At 42.5% G+C, this 20,936-nt stretch overlaps 1 protein-coding gene and 1 pseudogene across 5 annotated transcripts in view; one reads left to right on the top strand and one right to left on the bottom strand.

Annotated features, from left to right (window-relative positions):
• ABL2 (ABL proto-oncogene 2, non-receptor tyrosine kinase) overlaps nt 1-20,936 on the bottom strand; it is a 129,959-nt gene that overhangs the window by 67,231 nt on the left and 41,792 nt on the right. The gene's annotated exons all lie outside the window — the stretch shown is intronic.
• Nucleotides 7,981-17,907, top strand: LOC100990318 (protein SET-like; annotated as a pseudogene).

The following is a 20,936-nucleotide window of genomic DNA, read 5'->3' as shown; positions in this document are numbered from 1 at the left end:
GGACACTGCTATATGACACTAACTAGCATGGCTTCATAGTCCAATTTCTAAGGCTTTAAATTTTCAATGAAATTCTAGTTCATTTACTAATATAAATAATGCCAAAAATATCCGATAAGCAACTCGCAGTGCCTTGCAGTCAAGACTTGCATTTCTCCACAATATCCAGAGGATGATATAGTCTAATTTCATCTGGACACTACCTGCATCTTTAGACAGAATGGTTAGTAATATTGGAGAGTGTTAAAAGACCCCAGAATTAGAATTTTCTCCCATTTTCTGCTTGCCTAATTCAGAGAGTTGAGAGTTAGAAATGAAAACCATAAAATAGAAATGAAATATCAGTGTAACACAAACAGGAGTAAACCCTTTTGCCCAAAAATGGGGTTTTAATAGTCTTTCACCAGGCATACCACCACTATGAGAAACAATAACAGTTGAAGACTAAGAGACTGGCCGGGTGCGGTGGCTCACGCCTGTAATGCCAGCACTTTGGGAGGCCAAGGCGGGCGGATCACAAGGTCAGGAGATAGAGACCATCCTGGCTAACACAGTGAAACCCGGTCTCTACAAAAAATACAAAAAATTAGCTGGGCGCGGTGGTGGGCGCCTGCAGTCCCAGCTACTTGGGAGGCTGAGGCAGGAGAATAGCATGAACCCGGGAGGCAGAGCTTGCAGTGAGCCAAGATTGAACCACTGCACTCTAGCCTGGGCGACAGAGCAAGACTCCAGCTCAAAATAAAATAAAAAAAAAGACTAAGAGACATTAAACAGGTATGAGAAACATAAGTGGGGAAAGTCAAATACAGGAAATAACCTGAGGTAGTTCTTGTTGAATTATTTAAGAACAACATTTTAATTCTATCCAACTCTATAGAAAAGCCTATGTCTTTATCCATTTTCACTGCAATAACATAATGCCACAGATTGGGTAATTTTTAAAGAATGTAGGGCTGACACAATGACTCATGCTTGTAATCTCAATATTTTGGGAGGCTGAGTTGAGGCCAGAAGTTTAAGACCAGCCTGAACAACAAAAAAGTGAGATCTCTATAAAACATTAAAAAATTGGCTGGGCAGAGTTACATGTGCCTATAGTCCCAGCTACTCGGGAGGCTGAGGTGGCAGGAGCTTGAGTCCAGGATTTTAAGGCTGCAGTAAGCTATCATCACCACACTGCACTCCAGCCTGGGTGACAGATTCTGTCTCAAAAAACAACAACAACAACAACAACAAAACACGTTTATTTGGCTCACAGTTCTAGAGACTAGGAGTCCAAGGGCATAGCACCAACATCTGGTGAAGGTCATCCCATGGAAGGAGGCATCATATGGTGAGAAAGCATACTCAACAGTACTCATCCTTTTATCTGGAGCCAACTTCTGAAATAACTAACCCACTCCCCCATGATAATGAGATTAATCCATTCATGAGGGTGAAGCCCTCATGACCTAATTACCTCTTAAAAAGATCCCACCTCCTACTACTTTTTCAATAGCAATTACGTTTCCAACATGCAAGCTTTGGGGGACATAATCAAACTATGGCAACCTGGTAACAAAGGAAGATTATTTTAGTCATTGTGACCAAACATTAAAGAATACTTTTTTTTTTTGAGTAAAACTCTTATTCTGTCACCCAGGCTGGAGTGCAGTAGCGCAATCTAGGCTCACTGCAACCTCTGCCTCCTGTGTTAAAGCGATTCCCCTGCCTCAGCTTCCCGAGTAGCTCGGATTACAGGCCCACGTCACCATGCCCAGCTAATTTTTGTATTTGTATTTATTTATTTATTTTGAGAGGGAGTCTCGCTCTGTCACCCCGCTGGAGTGCAGTGGCACGATCTCAGGTCACCGCAACCTCCACCTCCAGGGTTCAAGCAATTCTCCTGCTTCAGCCTCCCGAGTAGCTGGGATTACAGGCGCCTGCCACCATGCCTGGCTAATTTTTGTATTTTTAGTAGAGACAGGGTTTCACCATGTTGGCCAGTCTGGTCTCAAACTCCTGACCTCAGGTGATCTGCCCGCCTCGGCCTCCCAAAATGCTGGGATTACAGGCAGGAGCCACTGCGCTCAGCCTAATTTTTGTATTTTTTAGTAGAGACAGGGTTTCACCATGTTGGCCAGGCTACCCTCAAACTCCTGACCAAAGTGTTGGGATTACAGGCGTGAGCCACCTCATCTGGCCATAATACCTTTCTTAAAAAAATAATAATAATCCCCAACGTAGTTGTATTTAGAATTAAATGAAAAGTGGGAACTTAAATAATCTGTATTAGCATAATTAATAAAAACAGAAATCCTCATTCACTGAAAAAACTCTGAGCAACTATTCTTACCAGGAGGCTGCAGTTCTGATATGACTGGTGATTGCCTTTATAACTATTGGCCGTCTGTGCAAAATCACACTGATGATTTTACTAACCTATTAATAACAATATGCCAGATTTTATACCCCACTTATAGTAGGATTTTACTGTTAGCTAGATACTAATGGGAATACAAAACCAAAAGACACAGAGACTCTACTTTCAAGGAGCTTAATATCTACATTAGAGATTTCGCTAGAACAAGTTCATTTTACACTGTTATGAAATAAATTATAGTATGTAATTAATTATGCTACATGTAGGTATTAAAAAATATAAATAAAATTCTGTAAGGAACTCTGTGAAACCTCAAAGAATGACTTTTAAAGACACAGGGTCTCACTGTCACCCAGCTTCAGTGCAGTGGCACCATCATAGCTCAGGTTGGAGTACAGTGGCATGATCATGGCTTACTGCAGCCTCAAACTCCAAGGCTCCAGCAATCCTCCCGCCCCAGCCTCCCAAGTAGTTGGGACTATAGGCACTTGCCACCATGCCCAGCTAACTATTTTATGTTTTTGTAGAGATGGGGTCTCACTCTGTTGTCCAAACCCTTTGCCTCAAGCAATCCTCCCACCTTGGCCTCCCAGTGCTGGGATTACAGACATGAGCCACCATGACTAGCCTGACTTTTCATGTCCATGTTTTCATGTATCCAGGAAACTCTTGCCTAATTTATTTCTTCATTTTTGAAAAAGAATAAAATCATTGATGGGAGAAAAAACTCAAACTAACCACCATTTAACCATTGGTCAAAGGCGTTTCTTATTTATTAGAATATTTCCCCAAGAACAAAAGGGGGAAAAAATGGAAAAAATCCCAATGTATACCACAAATAAATACATCTGTCCTTACTGAAGGTAGTCACAGAGCTAGAGCCCAAAATAATTCATGGCAAAGTACAAAGCAAATAAATTCACTTTAAACATCTTAAATAACAGATTATCAGCATTTTCAAATAGCAAAGACTAGAATTAAAAGTTGGTATATGCTACACTTAAAGAAAAGGAAATTCCTTAATTAGGTCTTGTCCTAGGGAAGATTATAAAGTAGGCCTTAAAATTTCTCGCCCTCTCCCTCTCCCTCTCCCCCCTCTCCCTCTCCCTTTCCCTCTCCCCCCTCTCCCTCTCCCCACGGTCTCCCTCTCCCTCTCTTTCCACGGTCTCCCACTGATGCCGAGCGGAAGCTGGACTGTACTGCTGCCATCTCGGCTCACTGCAGCCTCCCTGCCTGATTCTCCTGCCTCAGCCTGCCGAGTGCCTGCGATTGCAGGCGCGCGCCACCACGCCTGACTGGTTTTCGTATTTTTTTGGTGGAGACGGGGTTTCGCTGTGTTGGCCGGGCTGGTCTCCAGCTCCTAACTGCGAGTGATCCGCCAGCCTCGGCCTCCCAAGGTGCCGGGATTGCAGACGGAGTCTGGTTCACTCAGTGCTCAATGGTGCCCAGGCTGGAGTGCAGTGGCGTGATCTCGGCTCGCTACAACCTCCACCTCCCAGCCGCCTGCCTTGGCCTCCCAAAGTGCCGAGATTGCAGCCTCTGCCCGGCCGCCACCCCGTCTGGGAAGTGAGGAGCATCTCTGCCTGGCCGCCCATCGTCTGGGACATGAGGAGCCCCTCTGCCTGGCTACCCAGTCTGGAAAGTGAGGAGCGTCTCTGCCCGGCCGCCATCCCACCTAGGAAGTGAGGAGCGCCTCTTCCCGGCCGCCATCCCATCTAGGAAGTGAGGAGTGTCTCTGCCCGGCCGCCCATCGTCTGAGATGTGGGGAGCGCCTCTGCCCCGCCGCCCCGTCTGGGATGTGAGGAGCGCCTCTACCCGGCCGCGACCCCGTCTGGGAGGTGAGGAGCGTCTCTGCCCAGCCGCCCCGTCTGAGAAGTGAGGAGACCCTCCGCCTGGCAACCGCCCCATATGAGAAGTGAGGAGCCCCTCCGCCCGGCAGCCACCCCGTCTGGGAAGTGAGGAGCGTCTCTGCCCGGCAGCCACCCCATCCGGGAGGGAGGTGGGGGTCAGCCCCTGCCAGGCCAGCTGCACCGTCCGGGAGGGAGGTGGGGGGGGTCAGCCCCCCGCCCGGCCAGCCGCCCCGTACGGGAGGGAGGTGGGGGGGTCAGCCCCCCGCCCGGCCAGTCACCCCGTCTGGGAGGTGAGGGGCGCCTCTGCCTGGCCGCCCCTACTTGGAAGTGAGGAGCCCCTCTGCCCGGCCAGCCGCCCCGTCCGGGAAGGAGGTGGGGGGGTCAGCCCCCCGCCCGGCCAGCCACCCTGTCCAGGAGGGAGGTGGGGGGGTCAGCCCCCCGCCCGGCCAGCCGCCCCATCCGGGAGGTGAGGGGCGCCTCTGCCCGGCCGCCCCTACTGGGAAGTGAGGAGCCCCTCTGCCCAGCCAGCCGCCCCGTCCGGGAGGGAGGTGGGGGGGTCAGCCCCCCGCCCAGCCAGCCGCCCCGTCCGGGAGGGAGGTGGGGGGGTCAGCCCCCCGCCCGGCCAGCCACCCAGTCCAGGAGGTGAGGGGCGCCTCTGCCCGGCCACCCCTACTGGGAAGTGAGGAGCCCCTCTGCCCAGCCACCACCCCGTCTGGGAGGTGTACCCAACAGCTCATTGAGACCGGGCCATGATGACAATGGCGGTTTTGTGGAATACACAGGGGGGAAAGGCGGGGAAAGGATTGAGAAATCGGATGGTTGCCATGTCTGTGTAGAAAGAGGTAGACACGGGAGACTTTTCATTTTGTTCTGTACTAAGAAAAATTCTTCTGCCTTGTGATCCTGTTGATCGGTGACCCTACCCCCAACCCTGTGCTCTCTGAAACATGTGCTGTGTCCACTGAGGGTTAAATGGATTAAGGGTGGTGCAAGATGTGCTTTGTTAAACAGATGCTTGAAGGCAGCATGCTCGTTAAGAGTCATCACCACTCCCTAATCTCAAGTACCCAGGGACACAAACACTGCGGAAGGCCACAGGGTCCTCTGCATAGGAAAACCAGAGACCTTTGTTCACTTGTTTATCTGCTGACCCTCCCTCCACTATTGTCCTATGACCCTGCCAAATCCCCCTCTGTGAGAAACACCCAAGAATGATCAATAAAAATAAATAAATAAATAAATTATAATAATAAAGTAGGCCTTGATTGGCAGGCACCCTCCTTTACTGATCTCTTGCTGAATTTGTCCTACTATCTATTAACCCTTCATGATACCTCTACCACTCTCTGTATATACACATACGCAAATGTGTATGTGCATGCACACTGTCCCAAGTCAGTCTTTTTCAATCTAAAGACTGAAGTGACTTTATCTTTGATTGCTGAGCGGTAACAGGAGAAAGAGAATGAATTCAATTTATTTTACCTACACAGGAGCTAAAGGTTGAGGGTGTTTATTCATCCAGGGCAAGGTCTGTGCTCTAGAGCCTTAGAATGTAAAGATAATCTGATAAATAACTTGTACTAAGATGTTAATATAGAAAAAATGGTTCTCAATCTCCCTGACCATAGAAATATTTATATCTTCATAGGATACAGAGTTAAAATAAAAGCAATTTCCCTCGAAAAGAGAATTTTAGGCATTAACAAGAAGGCAAGGAGACACTGCTGATATTCCTCAAATTATGCAAGAAAGCCTATTCTATCCCTCTTATAAATACATATGGCCTAAAAGCGGCAAATCTCTTAAGATACTAAATTAACAGGGTTAGACAAATGTCCACCCAGAATATTATGTGGTACTTTGCACTGTAAAATATAGATACAGTAAGCCCTGAGTATTTATAAACTATTAAAAATCATAAGTTCGGCCAGGCACAGTGGCTCACGCTTGTAATCCCAGCACTTTGAGAGGCTGAGGCGGACGGATCACTTGAGGCCAGGAGTTCGAGACTAGCCTGGCCAATATGGCAAAACACTGTCTTTACTAAAAATACAAAAATTAGCTGGGCTTGGTGGTGGGCGCCTGTAGTCCCAGCTACCCAGGAGGCTTAGGCAGGAGAATCACTGGAAGCCGGGAGGTGGAGGTTGCAGTGAGCGGAGATCGTGCCATTGCACTCCAGCCTGGGCGACAAGAGTGAAACTCGGCCTCAAAAAAAAAAAAACAACAACAGAAAAAAAACGTAAGTTAACAGAAAAGTCTTCATTCCACATACATTCTTCCAAAACTATCAAGAAGTATTTTGAAAGTATGTTTTAGGAAATAGCTCATACAATTAGAATAACATAGCCACAAACATTAAAGTTAGAAAGGCTGTAATTTTTTTTTTTTTTTTTTTTTTTGAGACGGAATCTTGCTCTGTCACCAAGCTGGAGTGCAATGGCACGATCTCAGCTCACTGCAACCTCCATCTCCCTGGTTCAAGCAATTCTCCTGCCTCAGCCTCTCTAGTAGCTGGGATTACAGGCACGTGCCGCCACGCCCAGCTAACTTTTGTATTTTTGGTAGAGAGGGGGTTTCACCATGTTGGCCAGGATAGTCTCGATCTCCTGACCTTGTGATCCGCCCACCTTGGCCTCCCAAAGTGCTGGGATTACAAGTGAGAGCCACCATGCCCAGCCAGAAAGGCTTTTAATAGGTTTTTAGAATAATAATTTACTTTGCCCCAAACAATACCAAGCTAATTATTTTAGGCAGAGAATCTACAGATCAAAAGAGACTTAAGATAATGGATCAATTCCATTGGACATATTATTAAGTATTATATCAATTATTAAATGTATCATTGTGATGTGTACATCTTACCTGGATATTAATTTAAAAAGCTTAAAAAGAATGAGATTTGAACACTGACTGGATGTGACTATATAAAAGCAAAACATAAAAATTTTTTAAAGGAATAATTACAATGCCACCTACCTTCTCAAGAAAACCCTGAAGTATGATATTGTTACTTGCAAGAAAAAGAAAATGGTTTCTGGCCGGGTGCGGTGGCTCACGCCTTTAATCCCAGCATTTTGGGAGGCCGAGGTGGGCGGATCACAAGGTCAGGAGATCAAGACCATCCTCACCAACATGGTGGAACTCTGTCTCTACTAAAAATACAAAAAGTAGCTGGGCGTGGTGGTGTGTGCATGTAGTCCCAGCTACTCAGGAGGCTGAGGCAGAAGAATCACTTGAACCCAGGAGGCGGAGGCTGCAGTGAGCCGAGATCGTGCCACTGCACTCCAGCCTGGGCGAAAGAGCAAGACTCTGTCTCCAAAAAAAAAAAAAAAAAGGTTTCAAATATACTGGTAAGGCTGGGGCCTGGTGGCTCACACCTGTAATCCCAGCACTTGGGGAGGCCAAGGCAGGCAGACCACCTGAGGTCGGGAGTTCGAGACCAGCCTGACCAACATGGAGAAACTCCATCTCTACTAAAACTACAAAAAATTAGCTGGGCGTGGTGGCACATGCCTGTAATCCCGGCTACTCGGGAGGCTAATGCTTTGAAATATATATATGTATGTATGTATATATGAATGACTACTACTTCATATTACTTCAGCCCAGGCGCAGTCTTAAAACCTTCTACAACTTTTTTATACTCCTCAAATTTTCTATTGGGGCTGAGCACAGTGGCTTATACCTATAATCCCAGCCCTTTGGGAGGTTGAGGTGGGCTGATCACTTGAGGTCAGGAGTTTGAGACCTCAAAGTGTTGGCACGCACCTGCAATCCCAGGTACTCAGAAGGCTGACGCAGGAGAATCACTTGAACCTGGGAGGTGGAGGTTGCAGTGAGGCCAGATCGTGCCACTGCACTCCAGCCTGGGTGACAGAGCAGAGACTCTGTCTCAAAAAATAATAATAATAATAATAATAATAATTCTATTGGTTCTAAGCAAAAAGGAGAAAGTAGAGAAATATAAAAGGGTGCTTATCCCCTGATCTTTTAGTGTCTTTCCCCCATGGAATTTTTAGTTTTTTTTTTAAAAATAATATTTTAAAATACAGACTAGGTCTTGCTATGTTGCCCAGGCTGATCCTGAACTCCTGGCCTCAAGCAATGCTTTTGCTTCATCCTCCCAAAGTACTAGGATTACAGGCATGAGCCACTATGCCCAGCTGAAATTTCTTAGAGCACTTTTTATTTCAAAAACAGGAGAAAAGATGAGTTAGTTATGTTTTTAGCAGAAATGGGTAAGGTACCAAACATAGCCACAATAGCAATAGGATGTCAATGCCAGAGAAAGAAAATAAAGAGGGGCAAGATGTTAGACCAGGCTGACAGTTGTTCAGCTAGCTCCTTTACCCTTTTCCCTGGTCCCCTTGAATGGGTCCTCTGTTCCCTGCCCTGCCCAGAACAGAAAAGCCACCACCAGTCACTTGGAACTGGCAGAGACCAGACTTCCATTGCCAAGAATGTTTCACAATAATAAAAGCTTAGTTAACATCTGAAGACTTAATTAGAATATTACAACAGACAAGTCTGAAGTTACCTAAATGAAATAAATGAGCTACTTTCGGGGTAGGATAGTGGGGGAACCACTCTCCTTAAATGGATGTCCTTAAGGGAGAAAATATCTAGCTCTTAATTTTAGTCTCTTAGCAGACAGACATCCCAGGGAGGTTTTACTACTGTCTGGCATGCCACTGTCTTGTAAGTCTAATAAATGAGGATGTGAGCTCATGCCCTAGGCAGTGAGACTAACGGCTGATGAAAGGGAATGATGAAGCAAATTAACAAAGAAGACTGCATGCTAGACTGCTAGACAAGTAGACACATTCTTCTTCTTTTTTTTTTTTTTTTTTTTTGAGGAGGGGTGTACGAGGGCTCCTTCTGTCGGCCAGGCTGGAGTACAGTGGTACAATCTTGGCTCACTACAACCTCTGTCTCCCGGGCTCAAGCAATTCTCCTGCCTCAGCCTCCCAAGTAGCTGGGATTACAGGTGTGTGCCACCATGCCTGGCTAATTTTTGTATTTTTAGTAGACACGGGTTTTCACCATGTTGGCCAGGCTAGTCTCAACTCCTGACCTCAAGTGACCCGCCTGCCTCGGCCTCCCAAAGTGCTGGGATTACAAGTGTGAGACACCATACCTGGCCAAGTAGACACATTCTTACCACAGTCTCTACAGTCACGAGTTCGTTAGTGGGGGCGGTGGGAGGGTGGGGATGGTTAATGGGTACAGAAAAATAGAATAAATAATATCTAGTATTTGATAGCACAACAGGGTGACTCTAGTTAATAATAATTTAACCATACATTTTGAAATAACTAAGAGTATAACTGGATTGTTTTCAACACAAAGAATAAATGCTTGAGGTGACAGATATCCCATTTTCCCAATGTTTAATAGGATACTCTATTATACATTGTATTCCTGTATTAAAATATCCTATATACCCCATAATATACACACGATGTACCCACAAACAATGTTTTAAAAGTTTCTAAGAAATTGATCAAAATCAATCACTCCTTTTTAACTATATGCATAAAAGGCTGTCATAAAGTTCTATTTAAGATTATCTCACTTTGGGAGCTGAAGGCAAATATCTGGCATATTCAAGTGCTATTCAAGAAAACAAAAATAATAAGGCTTTTATTAGCAGCAGTCAGCATTTGTTTTTAGTGTTGTTACACATTCTTTTTTTTTTTTTTTTTTCAGACAGATTCTCATTCTGTCACCCAGGCTGGAGGGCAGAGGTGCCATCTTGGCTCACTGCAACCTCCGCCTCACAGGTTCAAGCAATTCTCCTGCCTCAGCCTCCCAAGTAGCTGGGATTACAGGTGCCCGCCACCATGCTTGGCTAATTTTTGTATTTTTAGTAGAGATGGGGTTTTGCCATGTTGGTCAGGCTGGTCTCGAACTCCTGACCTCAGGTGATCTGCCCACCTCGGCCTCCCAAAGTGCTGGGATTATAGGCATGAGCCAACACACACGGCCAAGTGTTGTTACATTTTCTTATCCTAAGAAAACTATAAAGAGGTACACTTTTTTTTTTGAAACAAAACCTTGCTTTTGATGTCCAACACTTAAGAGAGTGAATGAATCAATAGAAGAGAAAGACTTAATTTAACACCCTAGCCTAGGAGAGATGAGCAAGTGAGGAGCAGGTTCCTATTTCTGACAAGAAGAACAGGGATTAAAAACAATGTGAGAAATAAACAAAAAAACAAGCCAACAAACACTGTCAAGACCACTGAACCCTAGTTGCAAGCCAGGCTGCTACACTAAGCATCCTGATTATTCCATAGATGCCCCGAGATTCAACCCAGCCCTTCTGGCCTCTGCCAAAGAGGCACAGAAACAGCCAAGTCAAGTTCCAAGAATAGTCGTGGCATACCATCCCCCTCCAACTACAGTCATCCTCAGGGAGATTGTTTCTGGGAGCATCTTGCCCTAGGACTAACAGCAGAATTCAGAAGGGCAGTCAGTTGTTACTACTGTTTCCTTCCTTATCCAACAAAACTTCAAGAAACAGTAGATTAAGGAACCTGGGATTTAACCACAATTAATTCATTTAATTTGATAACAATTAATTCATTTAATTGGGGGTGGTAAAACAGTTACCTCTTTTGTAAATCTAGTATTTCAGGGACTATCTGGGAAACCACAGGTGCTAAAATCAACTTTTAAAATATTTAAGAATAAAAAGTGGACAGTCCTTTTCTGCAAAGTTAGACTATGTATTAAGAGGTTATGAAACCAGTATAAAAGTAGCTTTTTGGTTGGAGAATAAGAACTTCTCATACCTCAGTCATCAGTAACCAAGGGAAAAATTGCTATTAAAATTTCTTTTCCGTAATGAATTATGGTCCATTTGGGCATCATAGACTTCTAATAGAATACCCACAATACGGGATCCAAGACTCTGGTCTCCCTACTCATTGTATGTATAAAACATTCTGCTATGTATTTAAGGTGCTATGTAAATATGCCTATACTAATATTTCTGCAGGGATATAATTACATAAAATGGAATACACAAATTTTGGAAATAAAAGGTTCAAGTTCCAACATGCCAAAATTCTACTGAAAGTAACAACTATATTAAAGCTTGTAGTGACCAGGTACAGTAGCTCATGCTTGTAATCCCAGCACTTTGGGAGGCTGAGGCGGATAGATCACTTGACGTAAAGAGTTCCAGACCAGCCTGGTCAACATGGTGGAACCCTGTCTGCACTAAAAATACAACAATTAGCTGGGTGTGGTGGCATGCACCTGCAGTCCCAGCTACTTGAGAGGCTAAGGTAAGAGGATTGCTTGCTTGAACCCAGAAGGCAGAGGTTGCAGTGAGCCGAGATCCCGCCACTGCATTCCAGACTGGGTGACAGAGCAAGACTCTACCTCAAAAAAAAAAAAAAAAAAAAAAAAAAAAAAAAAAAAATTATTTGTGTAAGAAATCTTTAGAGTATGCAGATTCGTGCTCCAGAAACCCAAGGCATTTTTAGTAAGCTTATAGTTTCCTCGTCCACTGTTTCAACTAAATGACCTTATAACTAAAATTAGGAACAGAGAGAATAAAAACTTATGGCAAAAGTATCAAGATCTGGACTTTAAAAAGTAAGAACATCGGGCGGGCATGGTGGCTCATGCCTGTAATTCCAGCACTTTGGGAGGCCAAGGCAGGTGGATCACTTGAGGCCAGGAGTTCAAGACAAGTCTGGCCAACATGGTGAAACCCCGCCTCTACTAAAAATACAAAAATTAGCTGAGTGTGGTGGGCTGGGGGGGTGCCTGTAATCCCAGCTACTCAGGAGGCTGAAGTAGGAGAATTGCTTGAACCCGGGATGTGGAGGTTGCAGTGAGTTGAGGAGCCATGATCACACCACTGCACTCCAGCCTGGGCAACAGAGCAAGACCCTGTCTCAAGAAAAGGAAGAACATCTAAAATAAAGCCTTCTTATAGGAACAAATAATGTTAATACCCACTGACCAAGTCATTAAATCTGAGGAATACCCAGATTACATAACTTTTGACGTCAGAGTATAAAAGAAAAGGAGCATTGATAAAACTGTGGAAATTAGGAAACACAACTACATTAACAACAGTTACATCCTAAGCAGGAATACAATTTAATGAGTCACCAGTTTAAAATGTGCAAAACTCAGACCTAGAAGGGTAAGGCTTATATAATGTTGTCCAATTATTTAAAGTGCTCAGATAATTCCTCCACATGAGGATTAACTCTGCAATTCTAAGCTTCCTACCCAACGTCCCAATCCCATAATAGGCAATCACATTATACTAATTATGACTGTCATGATTTATACTCATTGGAATACTGATTATTTCACAAGTCAAGTGTCTAAGCAATTTTGACCTTGAAAAGGCAAAAAAATAAAATGTAAAAGCCGAGATATTCAATATATAACATTATATAATATAAATATTAGGAAACAAGAGCAACAGCTATCTTAAAGGGTTTTTTTTTTGTAATAGAAAGTACCTACGAAGAACAGGCCCAGAGTTAGGGGGTACTAAGGTAAAAATAAGACATGGTTCCTGGCCCTCAAGAACCTCATGTACTAATACGGGAAAAACAAAAAAGTAAATCAGCTATTATAATACAGAGATATGGCCTGAATGTTTTTGGTATCATAGAGCAAGAGTGTCTACTAGGATACACAAAACGCAGAGAAGCCCTCTTGAAAGAGGACTCTTGGCCTGAGTCTTAAAGGAAACTCAAGAGTTAGCCACTGAATAAAAGCAAGTTAGCATGTAAAATAGTACAACTGTGATATATATTAATACTATATTCTTTCATTCAAGAAATATGTCTTGGCTGGGCATAGTGGCTCATGCTTGTAATCCCAGGACTTTGGAAGGGCGAGGCAGGGGGATGGCTTGAGGTCAGGGGTTCAAGACCAGCCTGCACAACATGGCGAAACCCTGTCTCTACTAAAAATACAAAAAAAAAAAAAAAAATTAGCCAGGTGTTGGTGGCACACGCCTGTCATCCAAGCTACCTGGGAGGCTGAGGTGGGAGGATCACTTGAGCCTAGGGAGGTTGAGGCTGCAGTGAGCCATGCACTCCAGCCTGGGTACTGCACTCCAGCCTGGGTGATAGAGTGAGACCCTGTCTTAAAAAAAAAAAAAAGGGGGGGGGGAAATACTTCTGGACCACCTACTGTATGCCAAGGACAGGCTATATTTACAGGCCTACCTGTACTTTAGTATGGCTACAGCCTCAGGAGCATGTATGAGATTGGAAATGCACCAAATTATGAAAGCTTTGGATGCTCTGTTAAGCAGTTTGGACCTCACTCTGAAGATGGTAAGAAATCAATAAAAGCTGGTAAGCAAGGAAGCAATAAGATCAGAGTTGTGTATACCCTGACTCAGGCTTTCTTATACGTTCCCTCTGAGGAGCTGCCACGAAGGTTCTAGAGGAGAGGAAGGAGCTGATATGCCCCATGTTTCACAGATACTGCATGAGACTCTGCTGCTAAGGCCTACCACCTCTCTACCCCCATGTTCTATCATCAGACTTCACTAGTGGAATAAAAAGGTCCAGTACCAGTAGCAGGTAGGAAACAGAAAAGTAACAGAGAAGAAAGAGAGTTCCTGTGGCCAAGGTGCATAAGGGTCACCTCCAGGGAACTATTCATATTTTAAACAGAACATTATACCAACAAAATAATAGAGGATATTAAAACATCTGATAACAAAGTAAATTTTATGTTGTGTTTATTTTATCACAATTTAAAATAATTTTTAAAAGAAAAAACCATCTGAAATTTAGGTGAAACATTTTTCTATTCTGTCATTTAAAATGATAAAGATCAGTTCAGAGTATACTTAATAATAATTCCCCCATTCTTCCTTCACATTTAAAGAATTCTTCCAAGTCCGCCCCCTACCACAAAGCTAAATGTGCAAAAATGCAAAAAGCGTGATAATTATTTCATTGGGGGAAAGAAGAGAATCATATCCCAAATGGACAACATCCAATAACCAACTATCCTTTAGACTTGCAATGGTGCAAACTGCCACCAAAAAGAACGCACATGGATTTGGACACATTCTAACAGTACAGCTGTCTGTCCAGGCATGCTGCTGAAAGAACAGTACATTCCTTCTTGTTCCATCTTCCACCCACCTTAAGCCCCATTATGAAACAGAGTTTAAACAAAACTATCATATTTAAGCCTCTAATATATGTGTGTTTTCAATAAGATCAGCTAGGTAAAAATAGTGGCAGTAAACCCCTCCAACATTGCCCTAAGATTAGAGTCTGAAGATTTCTGAAGAGGAAAATAATTTTGGTAATGTATATTTGTCAAAAGTTTCAACTTGAGATTGCAATCTAGGTGCAAAGATAGGGAAATAAGTTACTAACTTTCAGAAAACTGATATGTATGGTAGAGGAGTGAGTATTGAGAATCAGAGTAATGGGATCTGAGTCCTAAATAACTAGCCTATCAGCAGCTTTGTGACCTTGGGAAAACTGCCCAACCTCGCTGAGCTTCAGTTTTCTCATTTATGAAACATGCTTAATGATGCTTACACTATCTATATCATGGTGCTGCTGTGAAAAGCAAAGAGCTAAATGTAACCCTAACTCAGCACACTCTAATGCACCCTGTCAATAATCTCAATTTCATGCAACTCTTTTTGAATACCGTGTTTTATATTTCCAGCTCATTCTTTCTAATACACGAATTCATATAATCTTGTGACCCCACCAGATCTCCCATCTACTGATCGCTATCTTTGAACTATCTTTTTTTAATTTTTATTTTATTTTATTTTTATTTTTGAGACAGAGTCTCACTCTATTGCCCCGGCTGGAATGCAATGGCATGATCTCGGCTCACTGCAACTTCTGCCTCCCAGGTTCAAGCAATTATCCTGCCTCAACCTCCTGAGTAGCTGGGACTATAGGCACGTGTCACCAGGCCCGGCTATTTTTTTTTTTTTTTTTTTTTTTTTAGTAGAGACAGGGTTTCACCATGTTGGCCAGGATGGTCTTGATCTCCTGACCTCGTGACCCGCCTGCCTCAGCCTCCCAAAGTGCTGGGAATTACAGGTGTGAGCCACCACACCCCGCCTATCTTCAAACTATCTTTTTACTGTTTCTTACCCTGTGAAGTCCTCTCTTCTCTCCTTACCAGCTTAAGTTCCATGGTCCATCATTATAATCACTTGCTCCTCTCTCACTTCGACATACTCACTTTGCAGAACCACAAGCTGGGTCAATTCAACTACTCTCCTACTCCTAAAGTGAAGGTGGCTGGAGAAAAAAAAGCACAAAACCAAGCTGACTGGCCTCACTTTTAACTCAGAACCTTTAGCCTCAAATGAGCCCTTAACACTGTCTGGTGATCGTACTGTATTTCTCTAGTCCATTCACTTTCCCACTTTCTAGACAATTATATGCTCTCCTCTCTTTTCAAACTCCTAATAGCTTCCTTTCTTACTAAGCCAATGACCTGGCTTAGAAAATTAAAGTAATCAGAGAAGATCTTCCAGCGTATTTGACTTTCTGTTTCTGAGTTGTTTCACTTAAGATAATGGCTTCCAGTTCCATCCACGCTGCCACAAAAAGACATGATTTCATTCATTTTTATAGCTGAATAGTATTCCATTGTATACAGATATCACATTTTCTTTATCCTTTGATAGACATTCATAAACCTTTTAATCTTAATTGCTAGCTTTATGGTTGTGTTTATTATTATTTTGATTTGAATTAACATTTTGTATATTTAAATTTATTTAGGAGAGTTAAGTATGGAGTGTTAGTGGAAACTTTTTTGGTTAACAGCTTATAGAATCTTATTAATTTTAACAAGAAGGACCAGTTTGGCTTTGTAGGATATCTGATTTATGGAATATTTTAGGATATTAGGAATATTTTAGGATATCAGCATTTTTTTTGAGGTACAGAAAACTGGAAGTGGATTGTCATAGTATTGCTGGTAAGAATCACTGGGGCTCTTGATTTAACAAATAGCTAAGTTTTTTGTTTTTGTTTTTGAGACAGTGTCTCACTCTGTCACCCAGGCCAGAGTGCAGTGGCAAGATCATGGCTCACTGCAGCCTCGATCTCCTGGGCTCAAATGATCTCCTACTCAGCCTCCCAAATAGAGAACTGCATGTTCTCACAAGTGGAAGCTAAATAATGTGTACACATGGACACAGAGTGTAGAATAGGACACTGGAGACTCAGTGGGTGGGGCGGGAGGTGAGGGATGAGAAATTACTTAATGCGTACAACTTACATTATTCAGGTGATGGTTCCACTAAAAGCCCAGACTTCACCACAACATAACAAAACTGTACTTGTACCACTTAAATTTATAACAACAACAACAACAACAACATTAGAAAGTTTAGATAAATATGTATCCCTAGAAAGTACAGGTTGATTTTCACTTAAAGGAAGACAATCACAAGGCTGTTAACCTTCTCAACAAAAAGAGTGCATCTTTCTATGTATGCAGAAAGCACTCAATTCAGGTCAATTAATCACAAAGCAACAATCTAACAAAAAAAGATAATTCTTGTTTTTGCTCATGTACAACTGAAATGATTTAAAAAAATTATAATACAAACGTAAGTTAAAATGTTGTAGAGCACTAAACCAGAAGCCAGAAGACCAAAGTTCTGGTCTTTTCTCTGCCATAACTAGATATGGGAATTTTACTGTGTTTCCATTTCTTCGTCTGTAAAATTAAGGAGCAGGGGAAAAGATCACTCTAAAATTATTTCAGAGTTTTCTGAGCTTCTTCCTGATGAGCAAGGAGACTTGTGGTCTGGTTCTTGGACTTTCCTAGCAGCATGGCCCCTAAATGCCAGTCTCCACGCCCACCTCAAAAGAAGAAACCAAGACCACCTCCTGTTCTGAGACTGGAAGAGACATCATCAGCCTCTCTACACTTGCCGAAGAGAGAAAAAGAACAGCAGGAAGCAACTGAACATATTGATGAAGTACAAAATGAAATAGACAGGCTTAATGAACTAAGGGAGGAGATTCTGAAAGCAGAACAGAAAATAAACTCTGTCAGCCACTTTTTCAGAAGAGGTGAGAATTGATTGCCAAAGTTCCAAGTTTTGGGGTTACAACGTTTGTCAACCATCCTCAAGTGTCTGCACTGCTTAGGGAGGAGGACAAAGAGGCACTGCATTATCTGACCAAAGTTGAAGTGACAGAATTTGAAGATACTAAGTCAGGTTACAGAATAGACTTTTATTTTGATGAAAATCCTTCCTTTAAAAATAAAGTTATCTTCAACGAATTTCATCTGAATGAGAGTGGTATTCCATCTTAAAGTCCACTGAAATCAAATGGAAAGCTGGAAAGGATGCGATGAAACATTCAAGTCAAACACAGAATAAAGCCATCAGGAAGAGGCAGCATGAGGCACCAGAGAGCTTCTTTATCTGGTTTACTGACCATTCTGATGCAGGTGCTCATATGTTAGGAAAGTTAATCAAAGATGACATTTGTCCCATCCCATTACAGTACTACTTGGTTACCGACTGATATGGATGATGAAGAAGGAGAAGATGAGGAGGAGAAGGAGGAGGAGGAGGAAGAGGAAGGATTAGAAGATATTGATGAAGAAGGGGATGAGGAAGAAGATGAAGATGATGATAAAGGGAAGGAAGGACAGTAGGATGAAGGAGAAGATGACTGATAGAACACTGATGGATTCAACCTTCCTTTTTAAAATTTTCTCCAGTCCCTGGAAGTAAGTTGCAGTCTTTTTTTCCCCCTCTTGTGGCTCACTTGCCCTGTTCTCTTTTCTATACACCATGATTCTCAACTTATTTGGGAGGTAAATACCTTGAGCAGAATATTATGGTAAAAGAGTCTCTACCCCTTTCTGTTCCAAATTCATTTTTATCCCTTCCTGTCTGAACAAAAACTGTATGGAATCACCACCACCTAGCTCTGTCGGAAAAAAAGAAAAACCTGCTCCCTTCACTCTGCTGGAAGCTGGAGGGTGCTAGGCCCCTGTGTAGTAGTACACAGAATTCTAGCTTCTTTTCTCCTTTCTCTGTATACTGGACTCAGACAGTACACTGTGTCTCTACGTGAATATGGACAGTTAGCATTTACCAATATGCATCTGTCTACTTTCTCTTGTTTAAAAAGGGGGAAAGAAAACTTTAAAAAATGGGGTTAGAGAAGGTCAGCAAAGGGTGGATTTGAGATGTTTGGGTGGGTTAAGCGGGCATTTTGACAACATGGCTTCTCTTTTGGCATGTTAAATTGAGATGTCTGACAGACATCCTTGCAGTTTAAGGTAATACTTTTAAAATAAATTCTCTCCTAATGATGACTTGAGCCCTGCCACTCAATGGGAGAATCAGCAAAACCTGTAGTATCTTATTTGGAATTGACATTCTCTATTGTAATTTTCACCCTGTTTTTTTTAAAAAAAAAATTTTTTTGTTTCACTGGAAAGGAAAGATGATGCTCAGTTTTAAAAGTTAAAAGTGTACAAGTTGCTTTGTGTAAGTCGCTTTGTTATAATAAAACTAAATGTGTCCACAAAGGACAAAACTTATTTCAGCTCAAACATCTTATGATTCCATGACCCAAAGTGTGGTATGCCATATTACATTTTCTTATTTTAAACAGAAATTAAAAGTATGTAAGTTTGAGTTAAAAGTAGCATTATATTGTTTTTGACTAAAAAGAGGTAGCTGTACATAAAGATTATAGCAATAATAAAAACCCATGAAGATATATAATGAGAATTTATTAATAAGACTATACAATGCTTTCCCTGGATAAAGTTACTTCTGTAATACTATTTTTTTAATTTAAAAAATTACCTTCTAAACCATTAACTTGAAATACTTAATAGCTACTTTTATACGTCCTATTTTAGGAAGCCTAGACAAGCAAACCAAATTAATAGAAATTGAGAGTAGAGAAAATTAGCAATGGGCCGGGCGCAGTGGCTCACCCTGTAATCCCAGCACTCTGGGAGGCCCGGGCAGGGAGATCACTTAAGGCCAGGAGTTCAAGACCAGCCTGGACAACATGACGAAACCCTGTCCCTACTAAAAATACAAAAATTTGCTGGGTATGGTGGGGCGTGTCTATAATCCCAGCTACTCAGGAGGCTGAGGCAGGAGAATCGCTTGAACCTGGGAGGCAGAGGTTACAGTGAGCTGAGATGGCACCACTGCACTCCAGCCTGGGTGACAGAGGGAGACGCTGTCTTAAAAAAAAAATCGGCAATGCCCTCTTCTGGGCTACAACTACTTAATGAGTAATGTATACTAGCCTTGGAATTTATTTCACAATTCTTTTTGAGCATGTGTGTTTGGGTTTATCAGCCATTTCAACTTCTTTTTTGTTGTTGTTGTTTTTTTGAGAGGGAGTTTCGCTCTTGTTGCCCAGGCTAGAGTGCAATGGCGTGATCTTGGCTCACTGAAATCTCCACCTCCTGAGTTCAAGCGATTCTCCTTCCTCAGCCTCCCAAGTAGCTGGGATTACAGGCGCCCACCACCATGCCCAGCTAATTTTTTTGTATTTTTAGTAGAGACGGGGTTTCACCATGTTGGCCAGGCTGGTCTCAAACTCCTGACTTCAGACACTGTGCCCGGCCTCAACTTCTTTCTTAAACCTGACTGGATCCAGCAAATATTTATTTAAAGTTTTGTCAATATGCTGGGCTTTCCATTTAACTTTCATTTCCCATTTCTCTTCTGCTTCCAATACTATTTATTTATTTACAGACTCTTGTTCTGTCACTCAGGCTGGAATGCAATGGTGCAACCTAGGCTCATTGCAACCTCCACCTCCCAGGTTCAAGCAATTCTTAGGCCTCAGCCTCCCAAGTAGCTGGGACCACAGGTGCATGCCACCATGCTTGGCTAATTTTTGTATTTTTAGTAGACACGGGGTTATGCCATGTTGGCCAGGCTGGTCTCGAACTCCTGACTGCAAGTGATCCGCCTGCCCCCACAAAGTGCTGGGATTACTGTTGTGAGCCACCACGCCCGGCCCCATTACCATTTATAGTGTACTTTTCAGTGTCCACCTTGGTTTTCCATTTTCTACATCTTTACCATGTCTGGTCTCTTTGTCTCTCTTATATGTGATTTCATTTTTGACTCAAGGGCCTTCATTCGCCCAGTTAGTTATTAGGAGTTCTGAGACCCTCAGATTTCAGATTTCCCACATTCCACTCCTTTCTGCAATACCAGATGTAGCAGGTTTGCCAGTAAATTCAAACATATTATTCTGTCAGTTTAAATTTTCCAAGTTGACATTTTTATATTCCATTTATTTTCATCACTAGCAACTTGGTTGCTTAAAGTCTAAGGATTTTGCCTTTTAAATACTTTCTAGCACTTTGATATACATTGGAGAAACCAAAGAAGTTTCAAATTCAAAATGTCATCTAGTCAAAATGGAGAGGAAAAAATAGTACCCAATATTTAATTTGTCAAAACTGTGCAACATAGCCTTTTTTGGAAGGCCTAAGAAAAAAAAATTATTGTATGCTATAATATAACTATAAAAGGTATTGGAGTTTCTTTGGGGAATTTTACCATATTCCTTGAAATAAGGGATCTGTACAAATTTGAATCCCTCCAGAGTTTAACTATAATTCCTAAAGTCATCATTTACAAATATAAATGTTCATTATGAATTCATTTTTACTTCTTACCTCCATTCCTCAAGGGGTAAAAGTCAAATCTA

Source organism: Pan paniscus, chromosome 1, assembly GCF_029289425.2.
Source record: "Pan paniscus chromosome 1, NHGRI_mPanPan1-v2.0_pri, whole genome shotgun sequence".
Lineage (NCBI taxonomy): Eukaryota > Metazoa > Chordata > Mammalia > Primates > Hominidae > Pan > Pan paniscus.
Note: the sequence above shows the minus strand (reverse complement) of the source record. Positions and strands in the feature narration are given on the sequence as shown.